Here is a 16,336-nt window from a genome sequence, read left to right on the forward strand (position 1 = left end):
GCCTTGTAGGACATGAGCATGTGGCCTGATTGGGTTGCAAAGTCATTTATTTGTGTGTGTAGCATGGTAGCAGCTCCCTGTCCACAGGAATGCCCTTCACAGGGCTTAGGAAACCAAATCCTTTCAGACAATTGGTGTCGATTCCATTATCCTGTGCTCCTGCCTGCCATGTATGAGCTTTACTTTCCTCTTATAAAATCCTTCTTCTGTGGGCAGGAGTTACAGGTCTCGGTCACCCCTGGAACACTCTTAATTGCTAAGTTTTCCACACAGTGTTGAAGATGGGGGCCGTGTGTCTTTGTTCCAGAGTGTATCTTAGTTTGACAGATACACTGAGGAAATGAAGAGAGCGTGGATAACTGTGTCTCAGGTGGAGCTCTGTGCAATAGAAGTTTTGTGTGTAAAGATGTAACTCAGTTTTTTGGCCTGATTTTTAGTTACTTTTTATTTGGAGGGAGAATGTATTTGCTGATGTGTCTTGGTGTAGGTAGTAGTTTTAATTGCGATAAAAAGCACACACTTAAATTTACTACTGCGTAAAACTAGCCAGTGCACTTTAAATTGCAAGTGTTAGGAGTTCTAATCATTAAAACAGTGATTTGAAAAGTAACTCTTTTCTTGGATAGACTGTCAACTTTGAAATCTTAAAAAACATACTCTGTTTGAAGCTCTTAAGTATGAAATGTGAATTGAACCCTGTGGTTTTAATGACCAAGCTCCGTGGAACAAGCTGTACAAGGAAGGGCCCTAGTGAACAAGTCAGGAGTTCTACTGGGCTTAGGGAAGTTTCACAACTTTCTTTAAATTCTATCAACTCTATATTCCGTTCTCCCCCCCCCAAAAAAAACCCTTTACAAATCTGGTTTTACTTTAGTTCTTACTGTAAGCCCTTTCTTTCCACGTAATTTGGTGTTTCCTAGAAGATTAGAAGTGTTGGTTGTGAGGAAGTGTCATGTTTAACCAATATCTTAACTGTGTTTTTCTACTAATGTGACTGGAGTTTGTCTTTGTCCAAATCAAGTTACAGAAAGTCTGAGTAACTTTTCACTTACAAATGTATCTTGTTTTATTCAACAGACACATCCTCAAATTTTAGTCATCTTATTTTACTTGCTTTACAGGACTTTACTATTTTAAAGGTGTGAAATAGAAAGAATCCATCTGTGCAGGAAAGACTCATTACTTTGTTGTTCTAAACCTACATTAATGTCTAGTTTAAAAAAAAACAAACACTTGATCCCCATGTTGCTCAGAGGCAGTGGATATATTGTGTTTATATAGTTGGTGATGGAAGCAGAACTGTTTGCATTAATTCTAAAATATTCTCACAGAATGGAAAAGAAAGTCATTGATTTCCATAGTCATTGATGCTCTGAATTATGTTTTGCTTCATGGTTTTCCTTACATTAGGTTAAAGGGTTCCTAGGACCACTGGAGCACTTTGATCACTCACTGCCTCTGTCTCCCATGCCAGCCAGATTGGGGGCTGGCTAGTATCTGTGTAAGACAGACTCAAACTCAAACACTGCACGGTCTTTTCTAAGGATACACATAATTTTATAGTATAATTAGACATACAGTTCTGGGACTGGATGAAGGACCACTGGAGTAAGAATCAATACCTGTGTTCCAGTCTGCTCCTTCTTATTTGTTTAAAGCATTGTTGGGGCCAAGCCTTAGTTTCTTCATCTGTAAAATAGCTAAACATTAATCTCTGACATCACTTGCAATTCTAAGGTATACTCTGTCTTTTACGCTTAATCACCACCCATTCTCTCACTTCTAAGAGCTAACTTAATCACTTCTGCTATCTCTCCGATTGGTTTACGTAGTTCATCTGTGTATTTCATATAGTCTTTCCTCGTTTTGAAATATTATTAAGTTGATGGTACAGCTTGCAATCAGGTTTCCTTGGTGGCCCAGTGGTAAAGAATCCTACTGCAGTGCAGGAGATGCAGATTCAATTCCTGGGTCAGGAAGATTCCCTGGACAAGGAAGTGGCAACCCATTCCAGTATTCTTTCCAGGAAAATCCCATGAGGAGCCTGGTGAGCTACAGTCCATGGGGTTGCAAAGAGTCGGGCATGGCTGAGTGAGGACACACACACAGCTTACAGTCAGTTGGGTTTTAGAATTTGGAGACGGGGATCCCAAAAGTTTGATTCTTAAGGTCTGTATGGCTCCCACCTCTCTGTGGCTCGTATTTGTCAGTTGCATTTCTGCAGGATGTCTTATTTTCTGTATTATGAGCGCACACAAAGAAAAGAGTAAGTGATAAGCCTCTTTGTGGGTGATGCACATGTGACTCCAGTCTTGAAGTAGTCCTTCCAGACTTAAGCCAGGACGCTCGAGTTCTAGACCCAGGCTGACTGTTTAAGGCAGTTTGACTTCAGGAAGGCAACTTCATTCTGAGCTTCAGCCATCTCATTTGTAGTGATAATACCTGTCTCACCTAGCTCATAGTGTTGCCCATCTGGGGAACCCTTGGTATGTGTGTTAGGATGAAACAAACACCTGACTTGGGCGTCTTTGTAGGAGCACCAGGTCCGTAGATCTCTTGTGACGCTAGGATTGCCTCTCAGGTCTAAGCCGGAAGAGCCCTTCAAGTGAAGGTCATTCTGCTTCTGTTCTGCACTCGTCTGCTCTGCTCATCAGATCCCTGGCTTTCACAGACTTCCCTTCGGTTGTGCAAAGGTCCCCCCACTCCTTGGTTGCCTTGCGCAGGTCCCTGAGAGCTGAAGCTCGCGTGCGCCCTCTAGTGTTTCCTGGGTGCAAGCAGTGTTCCAGCACCACGAACAGTGCCTCGTGGCTCCCAGTACTTTCTTGATAATATTGGATTGAGGTTATTCTCGGTCTGCAGAATGATTCATTTTGTCTGTCTGATTTTTAACAAGGTTGAAATATCTGATACAGTTTAACCTCTGAAGAGTATTTTCAAAAAAAGCCCTTATGTTGCATGTTGTGAAGGGATATGTCTTTTTTAACAAGAAAACCAACCTACTGTTAGGAAGATGGAACCCCCTCGCCCCACCCACCTGCTGAAGAGTAAAGGGGGCTGATCCTTCAGCCAGTGAGCCAGTAGACGCTGGAGCTAGAGAGACCAGATACACACCTGCTTCTCCCTTCCCCTCAAAAAAGAGACAAAAAAAACACCTCATTCTGAGGGGGATTTAGACCAAGCCAGTTGCCTCAGAAAATATTTGTTTGGTGGGTGTAGATAGATGCCAGGAGTGTTTTTGATCCAAAAAGGTGAGTGGGTTTCTGTATTTATGCTTTTTGGTTTATTCTCCTTGATTGTACAGTTGAAAGTTTGTCCCCTTGAAAGTTAGTCTCTCCTTGTGTCCTACTTGTTTCCTTTGTAGCTCTTACCAGAACTTACTGTTTCATACTTGTTTGTCTCTCATCTCGTACTATACTCTGAGCTCTGTGAAATCAGGAGCCATGTCTATTTTGTTTCAGGATCTTGCTCTTCAAATATGAGCAAAATATGTTTAAAATTTCGTTTGAGTCAGGCTTATGTTGCTGTCTTGTACGGTCAGGAGTGTGTATATAGTTTTTCCATGTGGGCTTTTGTTTTTTCTTGTTCTCTTAAGGCTTCCTTTTATTTGTGAAATGAGGGTGATAATAGACGTATAAGTTATTGTATATTTTTAATGTTTTATGATACAAGTTGTGTTGTATAATTTGCTATTGTGTGTTTATGAATATTAAAAACCTATTGTATATTTAAAGTACTGTGATGTGGGTAAATGATATGATATATATGAAGTTATTCGCACAATTGCTGGATCACAGTACGAGCAGCCAGGTGGTCCCTGGGGCGTTCAGTTCCTCATTCGTGCCTGAGTGGACACTTGCTGGGCTGTGTGTTGGGCCCTGGTGGGCGCTGAGCGGCACACACCCTCAGACACTGTGAGTCGGGGCACTCCTTTGCGAGGCCTTCCTGACTCTCAGGATGCCAGTGTATGCTTCTGGCTTCTTTTCCCTTCTCTTCACTCCGTTTTCATTTCAGTGACCGTGATAAAGCTCAGAAAGTCTTCTTTTTGGTGTCATGTGTTGGTAGCGTATTATTTTGCCAAGAAGTGACAAGTCTATGAATTAAGACAGTGTTGAATTCCTTGCTGAACTGTAAACGCCTGTTGTGCTGCTGCTGCTCGGTCGTGTCCAACTCTTTGTGACACTACGGACTATAGCCCACCAGGCTCCTCTGTCCGTGGGGTTTTTTCAGGCCAGAAAACTGGAGTGGGTTTCCATTTATTACTCTATTCACAGTCACTTCTCTCCTGAGTTTTAACATCTTAGAACACTGGGTAGTGCCCTTCCTCAGATTTAGCAAATCCAGACTTTCTCATCTTTCCTGCAAATGCATTCCTTTTTCAGTCCCTAATGCAATTAATGGCCATCTTGCAGTCTCCCCAGCTAAAACTTGTGTCCCAACTAGAGACTCCTGACTTGAGTTCCTTTCTGTCCCTCAGCACCTGTATCTGATTTGTCACTGAGTCTTGCCAAGCTTGTATTTGAAACATGAAACCTTTCCTCTCTTCGCATCTGTTGCTACTCTTTGTTGCATTTAATTCTTTTAAGTTGTCTCTCTGCCTCCAGTCACATGCTTTTCGACTAGTGGGATCCTTTCTGTGAGTGTAGTTGAGCATATTCTCTAGCCCTTCATCTGTATAACTGGGGGGGGAAATAAAGTGCCTACTTTACGGGGCATGACAATTACCTGATAAGGTTAATTTAGGAAGCACTAAGGGAGAGGGAGGGGCTTCCCTGGTGGGTCAGTGGTCAAGAATCCACCTGCCAACACAGGAGACAAGGATTCCATCCCTGGGTTGGGAAGATCCCCTGGAGGAGAAAATGGCAACCCACTCCAATATTCTTGCCTAGGAAAGCCCCTGGACAGAGGAACCTGGCGGGCTACAGTCCGTGGGGTCACAAAGAGACTAAACAACGGCAAGTGAATGGAGGAGCTATTATTGTTTTAAGAAATGGAATTATAGTAAGAAAGATAATGTTTTATCAGATACACAACAAAGTATATTTATTCTGTTGTATCAAAATCTACAGTTCCTCTGACTGTTAACGTGCGGTATATTCAGTGATGTTTAATTATACGTTGGTGCCGGAAGTCACACTCCTCTTCAGGAGCAGTAGGAAAAGCAGAGCTGATCTTAACTCTATCATAAATGAGCGCCTCGCTGCTTTTTATTCTCTTGAAACTTTGTACTTTTTCTAATGATGAGGTGATGTGATTTTTTTTTTTCTTGTGGGAATTATGGTAGGATGAGGAATAAGGGGGAATTTTCTATTTGATTCTTGAAAGTTTTGTGAATGATACATCAGCATGCCTGGTCTTCTTTGTTTCTTTCTTAGTTATATGAAAAGAGATAATTGGAGACCGTTATTGTATTAGCAATTTCTGCTCATTTAATCCTTGTGCCAGACTTCTCTTCCTTTTACTAATAAGACGTTAGCGAGGTTGAGTGACTTGTCCATGGTCACGTTGCAGGAGAGTAATGAATGGAGCCAGGGTGAGACCCAGGCGCTCTGACCCCTCCTGAGCCACAGCCTGACCCAGGGTGTGCACTGCCCTCTGCGCAGTCTGCCACGTGGCAGACTCAGTCTTGGCCCAAGGCTCAGACTCAGCCCAGGATTCACGTTTTGTAGGTTTTTCTCACCCTTGTCTTTCCCCATAAGAGTTGATGATTCTTTGTTCTACTTGCCTCAGAGCTTCCCGGGAACTGTGGACTGTACTTACAGGGTCTTGCCACTAGGTGTCATCTGTTGACAGAAGAGGACAATGCTGCTTGGGTCCCAGAGAGGAGGGTAACAAAGGACGCGTCCTTGGTTTTGTTTATGGACACTCCTAGGTGAGCAGGTGGAGAAATAGGGAAGGAGATTGGGGGCAGAATGTCCCTTAGCAACCACATCAGCTAAAACCTTTATTTTAGAGACACCTGCTGAGACAGTTGGAGGCACAAATCTTTCTTACGTGGAATCCTTTGTTGTGATACATACTGGTGTACGTATGGTGTACATAAATAAGGTGCTTTAAAGCAGTATTTTCTGTATTGAGGAGTTTTACATGCTCAGCTGTAGATCAGTGGCCGAATAAGTACAAGTGTTGTAAACATCTGATTGTAGACCTACCAGTGGTGGCTCTTTTGCTGTTTAAAATGGTCTGCTAAATGAAAAATTTAATAGTTTTAATTTTCATTTCTTGTTGTAAACATATATAAATATATAGTGTTCAGTATGGTGCTTCTAAGGAAGGTCTTGGTTAACTGTGCTTAAGCTCAGTGCATGAGTAATTCGATGTTTAATTGAGACACCAGTTGTATCTTCACAATGCATACAGCTCTCTCTGTAGCCATGTTGATACATGCAGTTGAAGGGGGAAATGATTCTTAAAAATGTATTTAAACAACTGTTTTAAGGTGCTTAAAACATCTCCTGTAATGTGTTGGAATTTTATGTATTTCTGGAGTAACTGGAATGTATTTTTACTTCGGTTTACTTTTTCATGGTCTCTGTATTGGTTTCCTGTGTGTGCTGTAAAATACCACAGAGGTGGTGGCTTATAACAGCAGACATGTCTTCTCTCACAGTCCTAGTGGACCAGAATCAGGGCGGGGCGGGGCTCCTTCCAGAAGCCCTGGGAGAGCCTGTTCTTCGCTTCCCCCGATTCCTGTGCTTGGGGCTGCCCCTCTCCAGTCTCTTCGTTGTCTTCTCAAAGTGTGTGTGGTGTCAAATCTCGCTCTGCCCTTCCCTTTTAAGATCACTTGTGATGACATTTACGGCCCACCTGGATAATCTTTTTCATCTCAAAAATCTGATTTAATCATATTTCCAAAGACCTCTTTCCTTGTAAACTAACATTCACAGGTTCCAGATTAAGACATGATAGCTATCTTTGGGAACCATTTTCCAGCCTCCTTTCAAGAAGTTATTGCAACCAATAACCTGGTTCCATCCCTGGGTTGGGAAGATCCCCTGGAGAAGGGAATGGCTACCCACTCCAGTGTTTTTGCCCAGAGAATCCCATGGACAGAGGAGCCTGGCGGGCTACAGTCCATGGGGTCACAAAGAGTCGGACACGACTGAGCGACTTTGACTCCGCTGGCGGGATTAGTGATGCCGTTTCTAGCCATCCTTTTATCCTGACTGGGCGGCTGGAGCATTATTGTGCACTGCTGGGGAACTGCTGTCTTCAGGCATCATCCTCTTGCTTGTCTGAGGGGGGCTCTGCCTCCTGAGACTGCTTGAGAAAGCTGTTGAAGTGACTGAAGCAAGATGCATATGAGTTTGTACAAAAGCTGGAAGAGAAAAGCAGAAATGATACTTTTTTAGTAGCTATTTTACAAGTGTAAAGACTTGTTCTTTGCTGTAAAGTTGCCCGGTGAGCATGGAATCTGCATGACAACTCCAAATTTGGAGCAGCGCCCTGCCCTAGGTCGGAGAAGGCAATGGCACCCCACTCCAGTGCTCTTGCCTGGAAAATCCCATGGATGGAGGAGCCTGGTGGGCTACAGTCCCTGGGGTCGCTAAGAGTCGGACACGACTGAGCGACTTCACTTTCACTTTTCCCATTCATGCGTTGTAAAAGGAAATGGCAACCCCCTCCAGTGTTCTTGCCTGGAGAATCCCAGGGATGGCGGAGCCTGGTGGGCTGCCGTCTATGGGATCTCACAGAGTCGGACACGACTGAAGCGACTTAGCAGCAGCAGTAGCAGCCTGCCCTAGGTGAGGGCTTACTGCTGAATTAAGGAGAAGAATAATCCCTGAGACTTCTAACACTGGTTGAACTCTGACAGGTCATCTGAATTCTTGAATAAGTTTTTTTTTCTGGCAGTGTTTACAGGAGCAAGTTTTAAGGTTTCAGGTGTGGTAGCTTTCATGGTAGTTTTCTACCCTGTCAAACTGCATTAGAGTCTCAACAATGAAGTAGTAGTGATCCCAGATGCTTCTGGTGGCTCTGCGGGGCTTCAGCTGGGCTCACTGCATGAGTTGTTACTGGAGGGGTCCGTGGAACCTCGGCTGTACGCCGGATGCGGATGAGTTTGGAGTGGCCGTTGACGAAGGCTGACAGGATTGTTTGATACATATAGCGGGGAGTCCTGCTGCCATTTTAGACGTGAGAGAACTGATAACCTGTATGCGGCAGTTAGGTCTGAGACGGGGAGTGGGGATATGATACGAGTGGACCTGTGCTGTGCTGGGCCTTGTGATGGGTTCCAGTGCTATGAAAGTGTACCTTTTCTTGGTTATGCTGTGTGGGAAAGGCAAGTGTCATCAAGTAATTACGTGAAGAAGTGAGTACGGTTGTGATAAGCACCTTGAAGGAGCAGTATTAAGCATGTATCACGCGGTCTGCTGGGCTGAGGGCTGGGAGGTGGGCGCGCTGATGGGCCAAGCCCGGTGTGTGCTCTTTGTTCTTTTGTCGGCTGTTTCTTCTTTGGACAGTGCTTTCTTTCATTTCTATGCTTATTTGTGTTTGTCTTCTTATGCTTATTTTAAATATAAAGCTCCTGGGAGTCTGGCGTTGTGACAGTATGAGCATCAGAGTCCACAAGCATTGAAAACCTGTAGAAGGATTTCAGTGACATTTTTTCACTTCCCATCTGCCTAGAAGTCTGGTTTTTAACTGCTGTGTGTAAAGTTTTAGAAATTGGCTTTAACTTACATACATATGGATGATGCAGAAGGATTTTTGTGAAATCTGTTTTATTTTCCTTTTTATTCTTATTCTTTATTAAAAAAGTAATATATGCTCATTTTGAAAAGTCAAACTTTTTGAAGAATATGTCATGTAACAGTTAAAAAATTGCTTGTAATCTCTTTCTCCAAGATAAGACTGTTAACTGTTTGGTGTGTTGAATTGTTTTCTTAGCAAATTGTAACTGAATCACTTGAAAAATGTTTGTTCTGCTTTTTCTCAATAAAGATTTTCAAAAGTCCTCTAGCAAGCTAGAGCGTGCTTTTAAAAACGTGTTAACCTTTTCATTTCAGGCACTTGGGGAATTGTTTGCTTGTCAGTGGATAATTTCTCTAAGATAAACTACGTTCAGACAAGTTCAGTTGGAAACTGGTCAGAGAGAGGTCTTGGTGATGTTACCGGAAGTGTGTCAAAATTTTTGGTAGTCTTTCAGAATCGATGTTTTCATTTTTATAACAGATTTTTTAAAATCCCGATTTGTATTTAGGATACTCAATGAAAAATTCCTGTCCAAAAGTTTTAAGTGAAAAAGAACTGAAACCAGAGTTCTCAAATTGGAGATGAGCAGCTGAGTTCAAAGGCACAGTTTATGGTCCTTGTGAGAGGTTGGGAGCGTGTTGACATTTGTTGAGGGTCCCTCACTGGAGATAGAGTGGGCACATTTTCTGTGAAGCAACTCCGTGCTTTCTTTGGAAACTTGAATTTCAAGTATTGGGAGCAGGTTGTTTGTTTTTTTCCAATTATAAAAGATTCACTGTAAATGTTTTGGGGGAAAGTCTTTTTTTGGTGTTAGTCCCATTCCCTCAAAACAGCCTTTGCTGTCTGTTGGTGATTTGAAATTTATGATGGGGTGTGTGTGTGTGTGTGTGTGTGCTTTTTACCTTATTGGTATTAAAATGTGATCAAACTTTCCTCTTTAAACACAACTCTAAAGAATTCTGTAAATACTTCCCTCTTTAAATGCATCTCTTGTTTTAGCAATTTTCTGGTATGTTTTGTATTATCATAAGTTGTGTGCCCTTTTGTTTACATTTGAATTCTCCAGGTCAGGATACTGGAGTGGATAGCCTTTCCCTTCACTAGAGGATCTTCCCAACCCAGGGATTGAACCCAGGTCTCCTGCATTGCGGGCAGATTCTTTACCACCTGAGCTACAAGGGAAGCCCTTTGCGTTTGATAGTAGAATCTGAAGTACGGGCATCCTTCCACACCTATATTGGTCCACTGAAACCCTTCCTGTTGTGTTAGTGTCAGTTAAACTTCCAGGTGGGCCTCCCTGGTGACTTGGTGGTAAAGAACCCACCTGCCAATGCAGGATACACAAGTTCAATCCCTGAGTGGGGAAGATACCCTGGAGGAGGAGGAAATGGCAAGCCACTCCATTATTCTTGCTGGGAAATCCCATGGAGGGAGGAGCCTGAATAACGACGACGGGAAGAAACCCCAGGAGCGGATAGGGGTGGGGGAAGGTGTCCCATCCCAGGGCACAGTGACAGCAGCATTTCCCTAGAGCCCGGTTGTGTCATTTTTGTGACACCTATAAAAACAGAGGTGGCAAAGCCTTGTACAGACACCTTCGGAATTCTGTCCATCAGCATACTCGAGTGATTTTACTCCCTTCCTGATAACTAGTAAATCTGTTCATTTAAAAACTTAACAAAGCAAAGATCCTTAGAAACTCTCTCAAAGCATGCTGGTCTCAAATTGACCTGTCCCCACCCTCTGAATGTTATCATTCAGATATCTTTTCTGGCACCTGAAATTTAGACTCTTCTCTTATTTGAAGCAAATGAAAAGAACTTAGGACTCTCTTTACTCATGATTCTTTATATTCCTTTCTGCCATCTAGTTCTTTCCCTGTGAGCTCATGTTTCAAGACATCATGTCCATTTCAGAAGTTGTCTGTCCTTTCCAAGAGAGGCTCACAGCGGCCCAGACCCTCAGAGATCTGCCTGATGAGCCCTGCAGCCTGTGCCCAGCCGGGCCTCCTTCCAGAAACGCGGGGCCCTGATTTGCTCTTGCTTCCTCTCCTCCCTCCCTCATTGCTCCTCCAGTGTCCTCAGCTGCTGTTCCATCATCTTGAGCTCTAAATACCTGGGCCCCCTGGGCCCCCTGGGCCCTTGACTTCTTTCCCCTGTACTTCCTCCCTAGGTGATTTCACTTGGTCCTGTGGTTTGACCTCTCACTAGTCCCCACCTCCCAAGTGTGTACATCCAGCCTGGACCTGCCCTCCAGGGCCTTGTGTCCAGCTGCCTAGACATCTCCGGTTGGACTCTTTTTAACAGATAGCTCAAATACAACCCAACCAAACTCCTGCCCCCCCGGCCCCTACCAAAACCTGACCTTCCTGTGGTCTTAGTCACCTCCATAACTTCTGACTCCCTTCTTCCATTTGCAAGCATACCTGAGACCTCTTTCTTCCACACAGTGTTAGCAAATCCTGTCTGTCAGCAAAACCTTCTGAAAGGATCCCTGAACTCAACCACTTCTCCCCCGTGGGCCACCAGTATCCATCTCTCCTCTCATTTATTGCTGTCTTCTCTTAACTGCTTTTTCTCTCGTCCTCCCAAATTGCTAGTTGCTTAATTAGTACTGCTCTTCCAAACGCATTCAAGCTCTTCTTCATGAGAGCAGCCAGCAGAGGCCTTTACCACTAAACTCCCATCCCTACCATTCTCTCACTGAGAGTTAATGCCTAGGTCTCAGCCAGGGTTTGGGGGCCCCTTGTTAACATTGTTTTTTTCTGGGAACCTCTCTGGCCACCTCCTGTCCCTCTGACCCGCTCCCTTTGCTCCAGCCACAGTGGGCTCTGCTGGCCCCCCCCCCAGCTTTGTACCCGCCCTTGGCCTGCGCCCGCTCTCCAGTGCTCCCCTGTGCTTCGCCCTGTCCCACCTGGGTTCCACCTGAAACACCCCCTGCCACCTAGAAGTGGTTTTATTTTCTCCACAGTGCTGGCGTTTATTTACTAATTTGTCATTTTTCCAGAGTTTTCTTCATTAGAATTTAAGCACAGATGAGGGCAGAAACCTTGTTTGCTGGAGTGTAGTAGATGTCTAATAATTTTCATGAATTTTTAATTGGGAAATCAGAACAGAGAGTGATTTGTAACTTGTTAGGCCATTTAAGGAGTAGCCAGTACTCCTTTCTTAAAGATTTTTTTCTGCCAATTTTGGGATAAATTTGAGGTGATTTTAACTTCTAATTACAGCTCAGATACTGTCAACCAAGACAGGACCATGGTAGCATTTCCATGTGAGCCTGCTGGGTTCCGGGCCAGAGAGACTGCACCCCTCCTCTGTCTGGATGGGGAGCCGCCCTGTGTCTTCAGCTCCTGTTTCTCCTATGAAAATACCTACCTGTGTTAGCTTTTCAAATTCCATCTCCCCCTTTAATGGGAAAGTGTTGTTCCAGCTCATTGTCTTGTGGTAACGATCACGCCAACAGGAGCAGATCCTGTACTCGTGAGGGCAGAATAAACGATGACCTGATGATTAGTAGAGCATGTGTTTATTTTGAGCTAAAAATGTATACATAGCCCCCAATCTCTGCTAGCTTTACTAAATCTGCTTTTACAGAATGTTCATTGTGAGGAAGTCTGTTGCTGTAATGATAACTGTTGTTATCCAGATGAGTGGAGAGTATTGGCGCCTCTGCTAGAATGTGAAATGCACCCAGGTGTACGTGCAGCGTGTTCATTCTAGTGAAATTCAGCCATGTCTTCTGATTGACAGAGTGCTTGTTATGCTTTGGTTCCTTAAGTTCAAATAAAATAGTATCCATTGACGGCAGTATAATTGAGACACCCCGGGTTATGGATTTGCTCCTTTTTTTGTCATTAACCTACATTTAATTGAAATTATGTGTAAGTTAGAGTGAATCTCAGTCTGTTCTCCATGAACTGAGTTAGAGTAGACTACTAAAATGGTTTATTGGTGAACTTTCTGAATTCTTGGGAGAAATTGGTTTGATAGGTATAATTTCCTCAAATTAAAATTTTTTATTCTTTAATTTTCCTTAAAAATTTGACATCTGTTCTTTGTCCTAGTAGATGAACAATAACTTAGAACAGTAGTTCAGACACTGGGGTTGCATCAGAATCACCTGGAGGGCTTATTAAAACACAGATTGCTGGGCCTTGTCCCGGGTTTTCTGCTTTTTTCCTCTGACTGGGAGCTTGGTTGGGGCTGAAGGGATCTCGGGGGAAGTGATTTGCTCTTTCTGTTGTCTCTTAATTCTGTCTAAAGCCACATTCCTCTTTTCATTTGTTATCATTGAGGAGTATTAGGACTCCTAAAAGAGGCTTAAAAACACATTCTTTCATCATTATCTGTAGGTTGTGTGTTATCAATATACATAGACATTCTTGAGATGAACTTCCTTCTTACTGTTTTCTCTGGAGGTACAGAGTCAGGGGTGAACCAGAAAGCACTGTGGTAGGTGCTTGGGAGGTGGCTGCTGGTGAGGACTGTGCTGCCTGTGCCATCACAGGCACCTTAAGGAAGAAGAGAACTGGAGGTCAGGTTATAATCTATAGTCTAAAAAATACGGAAGTGGCAGCTCCTGTGAGGTGGTTTAGATCACAGTCTAATTTATTTATTCTTTAATCAGTTGAGTGCCTTTGATCTACTTTGTGCTGTGCTAAGGGAAAAAAAGTAGGTTCTTGACTTCAGGAACTCTCGGTCCCTTAAGGAGGCAGACTGTTGTTGTTCAGTCGCTAAGTCATGTCCGGCGCTTTGTGATCCGATCCCATGGACTGCAGCACGCCAGGCTTCCCTGTCCTTCACTATCTCCTGGAGTTTGCTCAGATTAATGTCCATTGAGTCGGCGATGCCAACCAACCATCTCATCCTCTGTTGGCCCTTTCTCCCCCTGCCCTCAATCTTTCCCAGCATCACAGTCTTTTCCAATGAGTTGGCTCTTCACATCAGGTGACCTGAGTATTAGAGCTTTAGCTTCAGCATCAGTCTCTCCAATGAATATTCAGGATTGATTTCCTTTAGGATTGACTTGTTTGATCTCCTTGCAGTCCAGGGGACTCTCGAGAGTCTTCTCCAGCACCACAGTTCGAAAGCATCAATTCTTCAGTGCTCAACCTTCTTTATAGTTCACATTCGTGAACTCGCACATTTGTGCATGACTAGTGGAAAAAGCATACTGTAACTATACACAGACCTTTGTCGGCAAAGGTCTGCTTTTTAATATGGTGTGTGGGTTTGTCATAGCTTTTCTTCCCAGGAGCAAGCATCTTTTAATTTCATGGCTGTGGTCACTGTCCACAGTGATTTTGCATTCCAAGAAAAGAAAATGTGTCATTACTTCCACTTGTTCCCCTTCTCTTTGCACATGAGGTGATACGACCGGATGCCATGATCTTAGTTTTTTGAATGTTGAGCTTTAAGCCCGTTTTTTCACTCTCCTCTTTCACCCTCATCAAGAGGCTCTTTAATTCCTCTTTGCTTTCTGCCATTAGAGTGTTATCATCTGTGTATCTGAGATATTTGGTATCAAATATTGTTGCTATTTCTCCTGGCAGTCTTGATTCCAGCTTGTAATTCATCCAGCCCAGCATTTCGCACAGTGTACTCTGCATTGAAGAGTAAGCAGGGTGACCATGTATAGCCTTGACATATTCCTCTGCCAGTTTTGAAACCAGTCTATTGTTCCATGTCTGGTTCTAACTATTGCTTCTTGACCTGCATACTGGTTTCTCAGGAAATAAGTAGGTAAGGTGGTTTGGTATTCCCATCTTTTTAAGAATTTTCTAGTTTGTTGTGATCCATACAGAGGCTTTAGGATGTCAGTGATGGCAAAAGTAGATGTTTTTCTGCAATTCCCTTGCTTTTTCTATGATCAAGCGGATGTTGGCAATTTGATCCCTGTTTCCTCTGCCTTTTCTAAATCCAGCTTGTACATCTGGAAGTTCTTGGCTCGCTTACTGGTAAAGCCTAGCTTGAAGGATTTTGAGCATTACTTTGCTAGCTTATCAAGTGAGCATGATTTTAAGGTAGTTTGAACTTTCTGTGGCATTGCCTTTCTTTGAGATTGGAATGAAAACTGACCTTTTCCAGTCCTATGGTCACTGCTGAGTTTTCCAAATCTGCTGGCACAGTGAGTACAGCTCTTTAACAGCATCATCTTTTAGGATTTGAAGTAACTCTGCTGGAATTCCATCATTTCCACTAGCTTTGGAGGTGGCAGACAGGCTTTCACTATAAGGTGACATAAGGGCTTTCACCCAGTTTTATAGTAGGGTGTCTCCCTGGATTTGGGAATGAGGGTCAAGGAAGACTTCCTGGAACATGTAGGAATTAGACAAAAAGACCAGTTGTCTAAGTGTAAAGGTAAGATATTCTGTCATTGCTAGGAGATACTGTTTTATTTAATAAAGTATATTAGTTCAAAAAAATTTAGCTTGTAACTGATGTATCAGTATTTTACTTGCCTTTACCTATTTAAGCTGCAGCATTTTTCTGGGTTTAGTGAAGCCTACAGGAAGAATCAAAAGATGGGTACAGGAAGAGCTGTATACTAATTGAATTTAAATAGTGAAGGAACTAAGAGAAAATACATCTTTGAGAACAATTTAAAAGTATGCTTGATTTGGATCAGCTGATTTTTACCTTCTTATACGTAAGCATGTTGCTCTAACACACATTCTACCTCACTGAATTCACACAGAATTTCTGTGATGTCAGAGAGACTGGAGGTCAAGTAAAAATTAATATTTCGTATTTGTGTTGGGTGTCAGTAATTATCTCCGGCTATACATTTCTTGGAGTTCTTCACAATAATTAATCGTGTACTTTTCTGTGTGTTTGGGGAAAGTGAGGGAAGATGCCCTTTGCTGCAGTGAGAGACCCTCGTGCAGCAGCGCTGGGCTCCTCTCCGATGCTGCTGCTGCCGGCTGGCTGTGGGGCGCTGGGTGTGCTGCCTCAGTTCCCTCTGCACGTTGAAAGAGTTGTACTGAAATCTTAAAATACCCTTAGCTCTGTTGTTGTACGTTCCTTCCTTGAGCCTTTTTAGTCTGATTTATATTAACGCGGAATTTGTAATGAGATGATGACGTGGAGATCCTCTCTCATTTCACTACCAGCAAAGCCGTCTATTATACCTTCTTTTCCAAAGGTCCTTACGTGTGATAAACATCACTCACTGTCCTAGTCATTTTGTCTGCAAATTCAGCCAATTAAAATTCAGATAGTGAGGGAAACCACTGTATTAGCAAATATAATAATTTCAATTTTTGTTGCCAATGTAAAGAAAGCTAAGGCAGGTTATTTCATCATGAGCAGTATTTTGATATTTGAATGTTGGTCTCTTAAATACCCTTAATGCTGATTTCAGACTAACAAAACTCCTGTGGAGAAAGCTTAACTTAGATGCCTTTTCTTCAGCTCCTCAAGAAGAGAAGAAGCAATTTTTCTTGTAGTTTATTCACAGAGTTAATACAATTTTCCAAAACTTGTAGTTTGAGCAAGTTATTGATATCTAGCTATACCTAGATATCACAGTAATAGGAAGCAAAGATGATTCTTATTGGTAACTGAAAGGTAAATATTTATTAAACACTTGCTAGTTACCAGTCGCTATTAGGAGCACAAGCGATGAGCGAGGCGGACGA

At 43.0% G+C, this 16,336-nt stretch overlaps 1 protein-coding gene across 11 annotated transcripts in view; it reads left to right on the top strand.

Moving 5' to 3' along the window:
• The window catches only part of KMT5B (lysine methyltransferase 5B), a 52,912-nt gene that overhangs the window by 2,636 nt on the left and 33,940 nt on the right, over positions 1-16,336 (top strand). The gene's annotated exons all lie outside the window — the stretch shown is intronic.

This window comes from Giraffa tippelskirchi, chromosome 10 (genome assembly GCF_054371585.1).
Source record: "Giraffa tippelskirchi isolate mGirTip1 chromosome 10, T2T-mGirTip1v1.2.pri, whole genome shotgun sequence".
NCBI lineage: Eukaryota > Metazoa > Chordata > Mammalia > Artiodactyla > Giraffidae > Giraffa > Giraffa tippelskirchi.